Source organism: Podarcis liolepis, assembly GCF_965112155.1.
Source record: "Podarcis liolepis genome assembly, chromosome: 5".
NCBI classification, from domain to species: Eukaryota; Metazoa; Chordata; class Lepidosauria; order Squamata; family Lacertidae; genus Podarcis; species Podarcis liolepis.
In genome coordinates, this window is record NC_139556.1 from 30,705,180 (window position 1) to 30,721,845 (window position 16,666).

The 16,666-nt window shown below is 42.0% G+C and overlaps 2 long non-coding RNA genes across 4 annotated transcripts in view; both read right to left on the reverse strand.

Annotated features, from left to right (window-relative positions):
• The window catches only part of LOC310706683, a 29,697-nt gene extending 16,948 nt beyond the window's left edge, over positions 1-12,749 (reverse strand). The window contains exon 1 of one of the 3 annotated variants that reach the window (XR_014526060.1): positions 12,331-12,749. This is a non-coding gene — a long non-coding RNA (uncharacterized lncRNA). Of the gene's footprint in view, positions 1-3,443; positions 3,549-12,330 lie in introns of those variants that run through there. The other 2 variants (XR_014526061.1, XR_014526062.1) reach the window with 2 other exon arrangements.
• Positions 1-16,666, reverse strand: part of LOC310706671 — a 276,435-nt gene that overhangs the window by 135,405 nt on the left and 124,364 nt on the right. The window lies entirely within an intron of this gene.

Genomic DNA, 16,666 nt, shown 5'->3' on the forward strand with positions numbered 1-16,666 from the left:
CCCACCTTACTGAACAAGCAGCAGGTGGGTTGCTTGATATCTGATACATACCCAATGCCTTTGCCAAAACCAGCTCACATCTGTAATCGATAAAGCTGTGGCCTGTTTCAACCCAATCCTGATGTCCTATGACTTATTTTTACCCTGGACTGACCCCTGGTGGGTCACATACTTTCCGTGTCTGGGCATGCAGGCCTACCCAATAGACACCCATGCATAATGTGTGAACGTGGGGGATGGGGAACTATGCAACCTTGGGGTCAGCAATGTGGCCCTGTTGCCCCTTCAGCTCACGTGGACCCCCTTTTCATATGATTAATCTGTGAAAGAGGCTAATGTGGTATTCTAACATTACCCTTTCTATGTGAAAAATGTTAGCTTTCAACTCTCCTCTACCTTCCACATTTTCAATATCCCATAGAAAGGAAGTTGTCTGCTTCTCATTAGGTCAATATTTAATTACAATAAACAGGTTGGACTGGTTGCTTTTTAAATACAAAGTTAATCTATATTTCTATCCAAATGGAAATTTCCTCCATGTTGTTCAGTCAGCGGCATAGCTTAGCCTCAGTTTTTATTCCTCTTTAAGTATAGATGGAAAGCAGGGTAGCTAACGTTTAAAGAAGAGAAACAAAAGCAGAACTCTGACGCTAAGCAGACCTGATAGCTAAATCGAGCTAGATTATTGAGCTTGCAGCTGCTTCTCCCGGTTTTTTTTTGGGGGGGAGGGGGTTGCCATTGGCTTCAGAGATACCAGAGTCAGTGCCAATGCAGACATGACTTTAATTACATAGTGAGCAAATCTCTAAGAGGTCTAGTAAAGTAGAAAAGAACATATTATTTTCATCTGTCCATTGTACAACCAGCTATGCAAACACATTCTATCCCCTTTTTTGGGGTACTTAATATCACGGCACAATGAAAATACAGATTCTATCTGTCTGACATTAACCCAGAAGTAAGTGCAAGGGTGGCTGAGTTTTTATCAATAGTATCTCTTAGAGTGGTGAATGGCACTATTTAGTGGGAAGAAACTCCAATGAAAATCCTCATTATTGCATATTTTTACATGGCTGTTTATTTGTATCTATTTTAAGATTTTATATATGGATGTTTTATGATGGCCTATATTTGTAATGGGACGTGGGTGGTGCTGTGGTCTAAACCACAGAGCCTAGGGCTTGTCGATCAGAAGGTCGGCAGTTTGAATCCCCGCGACGGGGTGAGCTCCCGTTGCTTGCTCCCAGCTCCTGCCAACCTAGCAGTTTGAAAGCTCGTCAAAGTGCAAGTAGATAAATAGGTACCACTCTGGTGGGAAGGTAAACGGCGTTTCTGTGCGCTGCTCTGGTTCACCAGAAGCGGCTTAGTCATGCTGGCCACATGACCGGGAAGCTCCCTCGGCCAATAAAGCAAGATGAGCGCCGCAACCCCAGAGTCGTCCGTGACTGGACCTAACGGTCAGGGGTCCCCTTTACCCCCTATATTTGTAATGCCTAATAAAGGTTTGGAGAAGTAAGTAAGACATAGAATCAATAAATAATATCATTAAAGCAAAACAAAAACCCCAATAACACAAAACCAGCAATATAAAAGCATAAAAACAGGAATTCAGGGCAACACCTGGTTCCTGCTTCACATATGTCCAGTGGAGGAGCATGCTACAAGTACAGGGACAATAGTGGAAAATGCCTCTTTTGGCATCACTGTCCTATGCTTTATTTTATTTCATAACATAAATTTCATAGCATTTATATACCGCTTGATTTTTCTTATAAAAAAACCCCACAAACTGGTTATTATATTTTATGATAAGCTGTAGAGTACCGCAAGTATAATTTCCATTCTTTGCAGTTATGCAGTCTAGGGGAGAAAATCCATTGATGCCCAAATCACAGTTAAACCTTCTTCCCCTATGCACAACTGTCCTGATGAGAAACACCCCCACCCTGCAGCTGTAATTAAATGAAGGAAAAAAACCACATAGCCCCAAGCTGCACATTTAACGTAATGTATAGTTTGACCCTATGACACAATACTTGTATTTTTAGGCATTACTCATCCTCCCTCTCTTGCATGCAGCTCTCCAGCTGCGGAAGGGAGTTCTCAGAGGGCTCTAATTAGCCCTCCCTCCTTAACCTCCCCACTGGCCCTCAGTTCGTGTTCTCTCTCTCTTTTTCTCTCTCTCTCTGCTCACAATTGCATTGTCCTGGGTGCACTACAATGTTTTTAGCTATTACCTCATGCAGAAATCTATTAGCCCACTTTTCACTTGGCACCTGGTGCACATGGGATTCTTGCAACAAGCAAAGGGCCCTGAAGATGGATAGACACCTCTGTAAGGCATGGGATAGCTTTATGCTCACTGCAGTGGCTCGGTGCTAGGAATGCGTGAGGAGTTCAATTTCTGTGAATACCGATGCAAACTGACCTGATCTGACCTCCCGGAAAATGTGTGGAGCAGAATGTAATTATCCTTTCGATTTTGTGATACGGTTCTTGGCTCAGTAATGAACCAAAATGCACTGAAATGCATGTTAAAGGATAAGATGTGGTTAGAAATGTGTACATTGAGATAAACATAAATATTTAAATGTGGGTTTGTGATGAACATGAAATTTCATGTGGATCTTTTCAAAAAAGAAAATAGGAGGAATGGACATATGGATAAAGATTGACCTGGAATAGACTACCAATCCCATCTCTATTCTGTGAATCTTCCCCTTCTTTTGTGTTTGCAAAAGGCACTGCTGTCACTTTAGTTTATTTATATAAATTGTTTTCTAGAAGTGCAACAGTTGGATGAAGCAGGATCATTTGCACGGTGCTTTAATTTTGTGTGCCTTGGCTCCTGCAAATGCTCCAATAAGTAGAGAGAGATTTCAGCAGGAGCTGATTCAAACAGTATTGATTAACGTTTGCTTTGCTGTTCTCTGAGGTATTCTAGTGATTTCCCGGAACTGGATTTAAGGATCCGGATTCAATTCCTCACTTAGCCTTGGTCAGAAAGCATAAGGGGAAGAGCTAAAGGATGGTGATAAGATTTTCTGGGCCCTGTATGCTATATATCAGACATGTTCAACCAGTCAACCACGATTGACAGGTAGATCCCTGGGATGATCCAGGTCTATCACGAGTGCTCCTGGTCAATTGTGTTAATGGATAATGAATGTCACAGCTTCCCGCCCCTGGTGTTTGGTCTGTTTTGCTGCCACAGCAGCAAGCACAAGTGAGTGCATCGCATTGGAGTGGAAGCGTAGGTAAAGAACCCCCCCCCCCCCGAAAAGCTCAATAACTCTGGGCAACCTTCCCCCGCTTCCAACCCACCCACCCACGCTCCCCCTCTCTCCAATGACAATGTGTAGATCACTGCCAGTTTTTTTTAATACTAGGAGTAGATCACAGTCTCTTGGGAGTTGGATGTTCCTGCTATATATTGACCTCACCTTTCTGCAATCTGTCAGCAAAAACTTCTGCTGATGTCCATATAACAACAGCTCACCTGTGTGGAGGAGCTGCAGCAATAGCCTCCCTCCAGTGGCATCAGCAGGGCAGGGTGAGGAGTGAGATTGTGATGATTCTGTCATGGCGATGAAGTCACAAACTTCATTTGCATTTGTTAGCCATCTGCCATGCTAATGGTGGCAGTAGGCTGGGCCTAAGGTTGTCAACTTTTGATTTCAAGGAGGAGTGAGGCCAGATAAGCATGACAGAATTTGGTTATGAGGACCTGGTATCCTGTGGTTGCAACTGAATGAATTGGGAAGGGTAGGGCTAGGATAGAATTTTTCAGATCATGGCATACCCTTCAAGACTTCACAGACAAAATAGGCTTACCTTTGAAACATCCCAGTTCTTGTACAGTTGGAGAGCATCCCTGGGTGTAGCTTGCTGAAGGTTCTGCCTTGCAACAGACTACCAGCAGTTCAAAAGGTATCTCTGGAACTGGATGTTATAAAGTGGCAAGCTGTGCACCGCAAGATGCCTTAGCATTCATATGTATGTGCCTGGAGGCAAAATACACACTACAATGAGATTTAACTTCTAGGGTCTCTTAGGAGGTGGGGGTGCGCGAATCCTCCTGAAGAATGACCCTTCTAGAAACTAACACCAATGTTTTCTAACATCCCCAAAGGGTAGAAATGGGGGTAGTGACCCACCAGAAATAAGAAGGGATGGAGTGTGTGAAATGCAACTGGTAGTATGGGTGGAGGTTGGTAGAAGGTGGAGTTTACTACATTTTCAGGCCCCAGTATTGGTTGGCAGACAAAATACAGTACTATAGACAGCAAAATACCAGCTGGTACTGGGGAAAGGACATAGCTCAATGGTAGAGCATCTGATAAGAGCTGTTCAACTGTGGAATGGACTTCTTCAGAAGGTTGTGGATTCCGCTTCACTGGAGGTTTTTAAGCAGAGGTGGATGACCGTCTGTCACGTACAATCTAGTTGAGATTCCTGCATTGCAGGGGATTGCACTAGATGGTCCTTGGAGTCGACCTCCAACTCTACAGTTTTGTGCTTCTAGGCATGCAGGTCCCAGATTCCATCCCCAGCATTTCCAGCTAGAGCTGGAATAGTTCCCTGTCTGAAACCCTGCCAGTCAGTAGTGCTAACTTGGATGCATCATCTGTCTGATTTGGTTGAAGGCAGTTTCTTATGATCCTACCAAGGGGATGTGCTGAGAGACAGAAAAAGCCAATGCGACAAACATAGCTGCAGCTGGAACCAGGTGGATGCCATCCCAGCATATTATGTTGGTGCAAGCTATAAGGCATTGGCAGGCACTCATGGAGACTGGACCTGGGACAATTGTACCCTTTTCCATTGTCCTTTTGGTAGTCGTTGATCAATATCAGAGTACATGTTTTGCATGTAGTTCAACCCTCAACATATTTAATACCTGAGGCTGTGTAAGGCACTTCCAAACAAAGCAGGCAGTAGTGGGTTGCATGACCTTAAGCACTTGTATTTTTTACTAGGCTTACAAATGATACATTTAAGAGATCTCTCCATGCTCTTCAAATTTCTTACTTTTGACTGAGAAGCTACAGAAACCCTTTGGCCACAATGGGACTACTACAGAAAAATCTGTTGAATGGTCATATTAATAAAGGATGCCTTTATCTTAAATATTAGAACCCTGGACTTTATAAGAGTTCTTTATTGAGAGAATATATACATGCAACCAAGGACACATTCAACCAAATGTATTCTGCCCCTACCCCACTTTAAAGCTGGTGCAGCATGAATAATTTCACCAATAGCAGAGGATCCATCCATGCCATCTCCAGCTACATGGCTCACTGCTAGGAGACAGCTTGCTTTGTTTGTCTGTTGTTCAGCCCCAATGGATGATTGCTTGATTCCATGCACACGTGAGCTGGCCCTTCAGTACACCATCTGGCAAACTGAAACTATATTTCCTTGGAGAAGTGATAGATGCCCCTGGGATGAAGTCAGCATTTTGCATTGGATATCCTTGCCTCCAAGGAGACCTCAGTGGATCTCAGAACACCATTCCATGCCAACATCTTTTAACAGTGCCTGTCAAAACTTTATGATCAGATGCCATCCTTCAAGTCCTCCTTAGATGGGAGGTGAAAAGAGGTCCTTCTCAGTTGTGATGCCCTCTTTATGGAATGCCCTTCCTAGGGAGGCTCCCCTTCGTCCCCAGGCAAATATATTTGTATGCGCTTGGGTTCTTCCAGTATGTCGTTGAAGGTGGCTTTAACTGATGCTTTTATCTCTCTGCTGTGTTTCTGTGGTTCTCCTAATTTTATTGTACTTGATAAGATTTTTGTAAGTTGCGCCTGAATTTTTTATAGACAGAAGGGCAGGATATAAATATTTTAGATAAATAAAAACATGATACCCACTGCAGGAAGAAAGAAATGTGGTACAGGCTTGCTATTCCAAGCCCTTTCACTGGGAATTATTCCTCCATTGCTGCTTATGTCTTTTTCATTTAGTTTCTGTGCAACAAAGACTGAGCAACCCATCAGAAAGTTTTCCCATTCACTTTACGTGCTCTTTCAAAGCCTTGTTCTAAATGCAGATAGTCCTAGTTGCTTTCAGAAATGTTTTGAAAACTAATTAGCTAAGTTGGGGTGATGTGCAAAGCATTTAGAATTCCTGTTATCCCTTGAGTCTGATAAACCATGAAATCATGCATAAGTCACCAATTAAGCTCATCCAATGTTTAATGGGTAAAAGATCAGATATATTTGAACTTCATTCAAGCCAATTATGTTTCCCCCACAAACTGGTGCAGTGAAACTATTAATGGATCTTGACTTTGCCTTAGGCTTGAAGCTACCAATTTGTTCCTTTTTGCATGAAACTTCTTACTCAGTACATGTTACATTTTCTTGCTATTTAAATTATCTTGATCTGTCAGATGCTCCGAGAGAGAATGTTGCTTAATGTTCTGAGATGGCATATTAGTGCAGAAGGAATTTGGAATAAATTAATTGCACTCAGTAGTCACTACATGTGCAGAGCTTGTGGCCTACGAAGATGAGTGCAACCCACCAACCATATATGGGGTCCATCAAGGACTGAAAAAGTGGGTGGTGAGTGACAGGAAGCACCTAGCCACAATCCATGGCTGGTGAGATGCAATGCGCTCAGAGCGTCGGAAATAGTTCAAACTTGTTAAATTTATAATGTTGCTTTAATAAAGGAAATCACTTTGGTTTACTTACTTTCTGGATTCCTTTTCAGTTTTCTATTTTAACTTCCTATAGCCTTGTGGCTGACCTTTGAGTGACCGTAGGTAGCCTTACAGTGAAAGCCTTACTCAGAAGCAAGTCTCATTGAGTTCAGCTGGGACTTACTCCTAGATAAACTGCTATAGGACTGCAGCCTTAGGGAAGCATAGAATCATTTTGAGAATATTAAGATGATGTTGTAGAGGAACTAATGGGTATGTAATTGGAAGCAGAAATTTGCATAAAAATTTGAAAATATATTTCAAAGCTTGGAAACATCAAAGCACATTCAAATGCCAAGCTATCAATGTGGATGTTCAGTGTTTTTTAAAAGAAAAATGAAAGACGGAAATGTACGAGTTTCAGTTTTAAGTTGACTAATTATATCAAATAATTTCAGACAAATGCAATACCTTCCCTTTTTCTATTTTTCCTGAATGTGGCTAATGTGCTTTTTCAGTATATATGGTAAGGACAAAGTCCTCCTGTTTTTCTGAAAGCAATGGGCTTTAATGCTGCCCTTGACAATGTGATAAAGGTGATGCTCTGAGTTTTATTGCATGTTAACATATTTATTTATTCAAGCAGTGCTTTTTTCCTGGGGGGTACTCAAGGATACGTAGTACCAGTACCTTTTTTTCTAGAAGAAAAGTACCATATGCAAATATGTATATTTATAAACCTTGGGTGAAAGTGCAATTTATTTTAGAGAATGCTTTATGGTCAAATGGTCTCCTTAATAAAAAAATTTCACAGTGTTCACAACAACATTGTTAACATTCCAGCAAACCAAACAGTGAAGAGTCAATTCATGTAATGAGTCATTTTCATGCAGCATATCTACAGCAATTTATTTTGAATGCCATTGAGGTCCATTAAAATCCCATTGATATTGATGGGAGAATGAAGCACATTTTGGGGCCTTCTCCCCTTGAAAACAATAATTGCTTAGCATTGGGTCAATAATATATGCACGAGTATGGAAGTTGCAGTCCCACTACCTCTCCATTCCGAACAGGAGGAATAGAGCATTTGACAGCTCATGGAATCATTATGAGATTGCAGAAGAAGGCCAGGTCCTTGCAAATTGTCCAACAAAATGCATATACCCCAAGTTTCTTGACAACAGAAGTTTCAGTTAAGTGGGCATGAGGGGAGGAAGCCGTGACAGATTAGTATAAAACCAACAGAAGTTTGTCATGCTGATATACCGTATTTTTCACCCTATAGGACGCACTTTTCCCCCTCCAAAAATGAAGGGGAAATGTGTGTGCATCCTATGGGGCGAATGCAGGCTTTCGCTGAAGCCTGGAGAGCGAGAGAGGCTCTCCAGGCTTCGTGCACCTCTCCGCTCCCACTGCTTGCGGAGAGTTGCCTGCATGCTGAAGCCTGCGCGCACTCAGCTCAGCGCGTCCAGGCTTCGCGGACCTCTCAGCAAGCAGTGGGAGCACTCCCACGGCTTGCAGAGAGCTGCCTGTTTGAGGGCTGGGGTCGGGGGAAGCTTGAGCTTCCCCCGCCCCAGCCCCGCGCCTGGGGGAAAAATAATTCCCCCCCTTTATTCCCCCCCCAAAAAAACTAGGTGCGCCTTATGGGACGGTGCGTCCTATAGGGCGAAAAATACGGTACCCTTATCACTGGTGTCACCACTCCTCGAGGCTGAATGAGTCAACTGGACCTTTCTGAGCTTTATAATTATTTATATTGGTTGCATATAAAACGAAAGCCAAGAGTCTGAGTAGCGAAAGAAAGTACTGCTGTTGAGGAGAGGACAGGCCACACCCCCCAATATGGAGACTTGGTGCGCTTGTTCTTCCCTTCCCTCAGCCATTTCCCACTGTTTACAGTCCTGATGGCACATTCCAAAATAAAACTTAGAAGGAAGGTCACAGGGCTTTGGCAAAGATGCTCATAAATCAATAACTTTCCTTGGCGTCATCGTATCTCGTTCATTATGTCATTTGGCTTAGTAATTCACCTTGAAGAGTGTGCTAACTAGGCAATGGCACAGCCAGGTTCAGGTGAGCACAGGACTGCAAGGAACACTGAAGTACAGAAAGAGATTGCTTGAGTGAAAGTGGGATGGGGGGGGGACAGTCGAAATGCAGGGTGTCCTGTTGATGGAAAATAGGCAGAAAATGCCATGGATCTAGCCTGATGTCATCTTTTTTGAGGCCCTATGCTGATAATGGCTTACATCTCATAAGGGTCATGTAGCTCGGCTTCAGTAGGTTATTCAATGAATACAATGAACTTTTAAAATAATTTATATAGCAACTTGCCCTCATAAGACATTTTAATCAATAGTATGTTGTAGTACTGATACCATCACTCCCTGTATCCTTGCTTCTAATATCCCCATTTCGTTACAATGCATTCTTGATGTAAACATTAAAGCAGGTCTGCACAATCTGTAATCACAGCCAGTCATTCAGTCATGATCTGTCGCCCCTCCTCCTTGTTTTTACTGTCCCAGGCAGGCAGCAAAACGAGAAGAACAAGGTGGTAGGTAGATCAGTGCTGTGCAGGCGCAGCAGCTGGAGTTCCAGATTGATCACCAGTGGGCCCACACCTTGCTGACCTCTCCACTGCACCCCTCCCTCCTGCTAAGTGGTAGCAATGCCACAGCTGCAGGGAGGACAGATGTGCACCCCACCTCTTCCCACCAACCACTTCTGGTGACGAGTGAGCTGTGGGGTGTTTTTTTAATGCATCACAAGTTGGAAAGGCAAGGATGGGGAACCTGCAGCCCTCCAGATGCTGTTGGACTCCAACTACCTTCATCCCTGACTGAGGTTGATGTGAGTTGGAGGCCATACTGGTTGAGGTTGATGGCAGCTGGAAGGCCACAAGAAAGACGATCATTGCTGGCGCCTGCCTGTTTTGTGTTTGGCTTATCTGAGTCTATCCTCTTGTCCTCTTCTTTTCTACAGGTTTTAAATAGAGCAGCTTTTCTTCTAAATTTATTCCTGCCAAATCCCCACAAGAGCACATGTGCTTTTTCTAAGAAATAAGCCGAACTATTGTCTGAAACTATTTCACCATGCCTAAACCTGCGGTGGAGTTTGGCTCCCATGTATTACAGAATCAGTTTTATCCTGAAAGCAGGTGGGCTGGTGGTACTTGAGTGAACATTTTCATTAGCCTGCATTGTAGCACATGCTCTGAGAAGATTTTCATAGTTTTCGCAATGCTTGGGAAAAGATGCTTTATGGCTGAAGCCAGCATATGTGTATATAGCTGCAACCACACAAGGATTTTCCTGATACGATGACACCATGCTGTTTTTAAGTCGCTACAATGTATGTGTGTGTATATAAGACAGGACAGGACAGGCCAGTAAGGTGGCATGGATTGTTGCCCTTTGAGCTTCCTAACAGCAGTTTGTTGGCACTTTTAAATGTACATCCCCATTCCCACATATGGCAGCGATCAGAGTGCCCAGCTTAAGACTGGGAACAAACATCCTGGGTCAAATCCCATTCAGCTATGAACCTCACTAGAACATCTTGGGTCAGTCAGTCTTTATCCCCATAATTTGGCTTGCAGGACTGTTGTGAGAATAAGAGGGGGGAGAAACTTGTAAGCCGCACTAAGCTCCTAGGATAAAAACAGATGTAAAAGAATTAATCATCAAGAGGTGTCAGAACTCGCCATAAAAGCCTCCCTTGTTCTCTTAGAATGACAATGGCACCCACCTGAGAGGTGCCAGAACTGAGTTCTGGTGAGTTCCAGCTGAAAAAAGCCCCAAGAATAAGAATAAGAATAATAAATACATATTTTTAGATGAACAATTAGTTGGATCATAGTGACCATCTATGTGTTTTATAGTGAAGATAAGTGGCTAATTCATCCAAGCTTTCTCTAAAAGTCGTAGAATTACGCTTATTATTACGATGATGATGAAGATGATCTTATTGAAATAACTTTGAAGAAATGGAAGGAAGAAGGTTGAAAAGAAAGCCAAATCTAGAAAGTACTATTGGCTCTTATGTCTCTCTTAATCTGCAGAAAGTTATATAGAATTGTACTCAAGTCAACACAGAGTTTTGCTTCTTAATTTCAATTTAAATGTTGGTAGCAGTAGTAAGACATTTTCCGGAGGCAAAATGCCTTACAGTGCAGAAGATAATGGCTTCCACTGCAGTTTTACAAGTGCCTTTTTCATGAATATATTGCATCCCACTGGTTTCATGCAATAGTGTGAGATGGTAGCATTTCTACTTTGAGTGGACTTGATTAATCACAGCAGAAAGTCTAATTCTGTGTGTCATACTCCGACAGATCTATTATTGCACAGAGAATAGGTGACATCGTATCTCTCATCATTTTCCGAGCCACACACCAGACCCAGGACAAGTTCACAAAACAGGTCCCATTCTTCATGGACACACACTGTATAATGAAATATTTTATATTTAATTTTGAAAATGGTACGGATAGATCTTATCACCTTATAAGTTTAATTTTATAAAGTGAGCACTTCCCCCTCCGCCACCGTGGCAATGAATTTGTTTAACCTTGTCTTGCTGGTCACCTATACCACAAGGATTTAAGTATACAGTATAAGGAATGAAGCTTCTGTTCACAGCAAGTCCATTTGCTCTGGGAGTGGCAGTGTCATATTGTAACTAAGAACTTGCCTGAGTATGCTCTTTCTCCTCTGCGCTTCAAGTCCTTTTTCCTTTTTGTGTTGCATCTTTTGGATTGTAGGACTGAGGGTAGGCACTGTCTTATTTTTCATCTTTGTGAGCTGCTCTGGGAGACTTTTTAACCGAAGAGTGGGCTAAAAGTGCTTTGAATGAATGAAGCTAAGCAATACTCTATTACAATATAAAGCATGCTGAAATCTAGAAATATAATACATAGATCCAGTGCTTTTTTTCTGGGGATACACAGAGGTATGCATACCCCTAAACATTTTGTGAATCTTTGTGAATCCATTTACTGTATTTATTTTTCCTGTTTTGAACAATAAAATGGTGATTTTCTTGAGTTAAAATGAGACTACCCCTAAACATTTTTTTTAAAGAAAAAAAAGCACTGCATAGATCAGCCATAATTGCAGTCTTTCTTCTCTAGGCTGTGGCTAATTTGCAACAACAACTCAGCTAACAATGAATTGAACCAGTAACAGATGTTGTTTCACCACTCTCTGTCTCTTACTCTCTGAAATCCACATCATTACAAATGCACAGGGCTGGGTGGGGGTGTTCATATAGGGCCGGTTAACATATGTAGTAAACCATATGTGATCCCCACCCAAAAGAGAAAGGACTTCTTCAAGACTCTGGACAAACTCATGTGGAAGTGTTCTTCTGATAAACTATTGATCAGTGACTTGTGGTCAGTGGACTAGGGGGACTAGGCTAGTCTCCTAAAGGTTCCCAGTAAATTAGAGTAGGGAGAGAGGTATGATTCTCCAAGGGGGCCCAAGAGCTCTTCTGCCACTTTCCCAAAAGCCCAGCTTTGAGAAGGAAGCGTGATGCTCACATACATTTCCTCCCTGCAATTGCTGGCGCCTCTGGCCCTAACTGTTCGCCTATGGAAAATGTCACCACATGCCACAGGCATCAATAATGTTCCTCCCCCCAAAAAAGCTAGTCTAAAATGCAGGTTTTACCTTGGAAGAAGGCCATGTTGATTCTTAAGAGGAGGGTCCATAGTTCAGTATTCCCAGGTCTTAGTCCTTGGCAAATAGGAAATCACAGCTGGCAGCCACTTCAATCATCTCTTAAGCCTCTCCAACCCTCTCCTAGCTTCATATGCTTATATCTTCAGCAGCTCTGATTTCTGTGATGGCAGCGGCACTTCTTGGCATCGTCATTAACAACTGTTCCTTTCCTACTCCAAGTAAACTTGCTATATCACAAATTCTCTCTCACTCCTCACCTTTCATTGCCTGCCCTCAAGTGAATCAAACGGATTCTAACTGCCTTAGAATGCTGCTAACAACCTCTCCTCCTCATTCCAAGGGCTAGGACATTGCAACAGGAGCAGGGCATTTCACCCCAAACTGCCTTCCAGACTGTTGGTTGTCTTGTATCCTTTATCAAGAGTGCAAGATTAGGGTTGCCATATTTCAAAAAGTGAACATCTGAACACAAAAGTTGTTGAGCGTTTTTGGCAAAGTTGCTCTTCCTTGTGATGCTCACTATAATCTGGATAGCTAAGAGTCGGACACGACTAAACAATGAAGACAATTGTTTTTCCTTGTTGTGATCATCTGTTCTTGCCTAGGGATGAGGATAAATAAATCTGCTATTTTTTGCTTTTCTCCATTTCTCATGTTTCTGAATTCAGTTCCATATGCGTGTCAGTTTGTGGGGGTTTTTAATGAAAATTTGTGCATGTTTTTATGTGCAACTTGGTGTGCAGTTTTTCCTAATACAGTGTACACATTGTTTGCAAGCCATATCCCTCAATAGAATGTGTTTTGGAAAGATGTTTCCACTAAAAACATTGTTGAGGGTACTTTTCTCTATCATCTGCATACTTTTACATTTTTTTGGTTGGAGAACATGCATCACAACATTCACAGATGTGCAGATTTTGAAAGGTAGCTGCATTTTAGAGCTCACATTGGCCCAGGAATGACAAGTTAGATAGGCTCACATTAAAGTGCAAACATAACAAATTGCTTACCCATCCTTACTCATAGCTATCATCTGAAGAAACACAAGATTAACATGCAAAAAACATCTTAGGAAATGTAATGTCTCCAAAGAAATTTATTGATTCTGAAAGAGTAATACCACAGCACTTGTCAAAAATTATAACAAACTACATTTGAGTGTAATTCAAAACACATGATGCAGGGGTGAGGGGTGGTGATAACCTAGTGTGAAAGATAACAACATGACTTAGGGTGCTTCTTTAACCTCACTTACCCAGGAGTAAATCCCATTGAATTAAGTGGGACGTACCACTGAGTAGACATGGTTGGGCTTGCAGCCTTAGATCACTCCATGTATGCATGGGGGCGGGGGCAGAAAATGCATTCTTTATACCATTCAGCAATGAATATTACTTCTAGAATTTTAGTTACCTATGGAACTTCCTGATATAGATATAAAACAGCCTTTCATCTATTGCATTTTGGTGGCAATCATCATGATGATTTGCTGAGTTTTTGAGTAACATAAAAAAAAATAATGAACAGATTGCTTCCAGTCAGTGGCCATATGGCAATGTACAAATGAGTAAGTGAAGATTTTGAGCTCTCTTGCTCTTTCTCCCTCTTATCAGCCACTTAAAGAAAAGGGAAAGGGGTTTGTGTGGAGCTTTTAGAATGTAAAATACATGCCTGCCTCTTCTACTGCTTGAACAATTGGTGGGCAAAACACTGGTAATAATGGCTTGAAATGTCTGGTTGTAACCTAGGTCAGCCTTTGACCTTTAATCAGTTGGAGTCCTATAATTTCCTGTTATGTGCCAAGCAGTAACTTTTTACAAAAGAAGGCCTTTATTCCCGCTGGGTCCATCTTACAAGGTGTGTGTGTATGGCTTTATTTGGCAGTTCTGACAACTTTTGATTCCCAAGTTGTCCCCAGTGCATTTCAGAAGTGTACCATCTGATCACCTGAAGAAATTCTGACAGGTTACAAAAGCACATCACTGTGAGATGGTTGTAGAACTTCATAAGCCCAACTCTACAGCACATTAATGCCCATTTCTTTTTTTAAAAGTTAATATGGTTTATTTTATAAGCAGTTTGTGGCTGTTAGAATATTGTGTTCTTTTTTAAAAAAATAACATTGAAGCAAATTAAATTAGTTGCTTTAGTAACCAGTTGTAATATCTGGATTCATTAAAACCCATTCATAACCAGTTGTATCTTATACTGAGGAATAATAGAAATGTTTCCCAACCCCCTGCAATGTAGGAATGTCGTCAAACAGTTCCCCATCCAATTTGAAACCATACTGCACTCTGCTTAGCTTTCAAAACATGCTAGCAGTTTTATTGCTGCAGCAAAAGAGGACGTTGCTCTATTGCCTTACCCAAATATCTACCAGTTCATCTACGATCCAGGTGTTTGATTTTCTACTTGTCATAATCATATTATACTTCACACAATATTTCACAGATGACACCTCCCCCCATATTACACAGGATTTCACTAGAACCAACCTCTGAGCATTGGTGAAGGCTATTTTCTGCATACTATATTCACTTGCTTTGCAATAGTCTTTTCTTTACACACAGCAAGGTTTACTATTTGGAAGTGGAAGGGGAAGAGAGGAGTAGAAGAGAGGCAGTATGTTGTCATTTGGTGTTTAAATGGCCAAGCAAGAACCTACAGCCACAGTCTGGACTTGGTGATTGCATGCTTTTAAAAGCATATTTTTGTTTGTTTGCTTTGATCAAAGGTACAGTGGTACCTCGGTTTACGAACTTAATCCGTTCTGGAAGTCGGTTCTTAAACCAAAGCTGTTCTTAAACCGAGGCTCACTTTCCCTAATGAGGCCTCCCGCCGCCGGTGCCCTTCCACCTTTCAGCTTCCATTTGTAGACTCTACTTCTGGTTTTGCGGAGTTTGTAAATTGAATAGTTCGTTAACAGGGCTGTTCTTAAACCGAGGTACCTATGTACACTAAAAAAACCTGTAATTGTCTTTAATACATTATAGCTCAACACTTCAAGCTCAACTTCCCTGCAGCATAGGGAATACTATGCTTTCTTCTAAAGCATGCTGTGTATTTTAATCCTATGCATGTTTAGTCAGCAGTAAATCCCACTGATTTCAGTGTGCCTTACTCCAGAATCAGAGGGCATAGGAGTGTCCTGTTCATGTATATGCACTGCATGCCCGTGCATGTGCTCTGGAATCAAGCTGCCTATCCCCATGCAGAAGTTTTATTTTGGATGAGATGGATGGGAATGGAAACACCAAGAATGGCAACCCTGGTCCACTTATGCAAAAACTAATACAGTGGTATTTCAGTTTAGGAATTCGTTCTGGAGGTCCGTTCTTAACCTGAAACTGTTCTTAACCTGAGGTACCACTTTATCTAATGGGGCCTTGTGCTGCCATCACCGTGCAATTTCTGTTCTTATCCTGAAGCAAAGTTCTTAACCCGAGGTACTATTTCTGGGTTAGCGGAGTCTGTAACCTGAAGCGTCTGTAACCCGAGGTACCACTGTACAGTTTATAACAGGACACCCCAAACAGACTCCTCAAATAGCAAAATAAGGACACTGATATGTCTAGGAGAAGCACCAGAGAACATAAGGATGTTTGAAGGACATACATAGAAAGCTGTTAAAATGTTTCTTTTTGGGACAAAATAATAGTGCCTTCAGAAAGGCCAACAGGAATGGTGGAGTTCCAGAACATCAGGAAGTTCACAAGTTCCCCATCCATGGTTAACTTTAAGTGAAAAGAGCCAAGAGAAAATTATCTGCTGTATTCATGAGTGGTGAAATTGGGCAAATGAGATTTCATTGAATATTCAACATGGAGGGGAACAAAATCCTCTTAACGGTTTCTTGGGAGTGGAGCTCACCAACACAATTTATTTCCCCTGTTGTTATTTTGTTGCTACTCATGCAAATGGCAGCAGCATTCCTGGACAGGCAGCCTGACCATCACTCTGCCCACCCTGCCCATAATTCTCCTAACCTTGTAGAGCATTGGTGTGGGGAAGTAGAAATAGCGGTTGCCACAAAAAACAGTGCAGATTTTTCTTTTTGCAAAATTGACGTCTTTTGGGGGTGGGGAGAAAATATCTAAAACATCACCCAAAAACTCTCTTCTGAAAATTTTCAGATTACCTCTCAACTCCCTTTTTCTCCTGCTCTTGTTACTATGCCGCAGCAGCTATGGTTGCTTGTTCAATCTACCTGTTAAACCATCACTTTAAAATGAGGCAAGTGCTTGCCCCACAGTGGGTAACAGAGGCTGTCAAATGGGACAGCACTTAGTCTCTGTTGACTTTGCTGATCTCTGATGCCAGT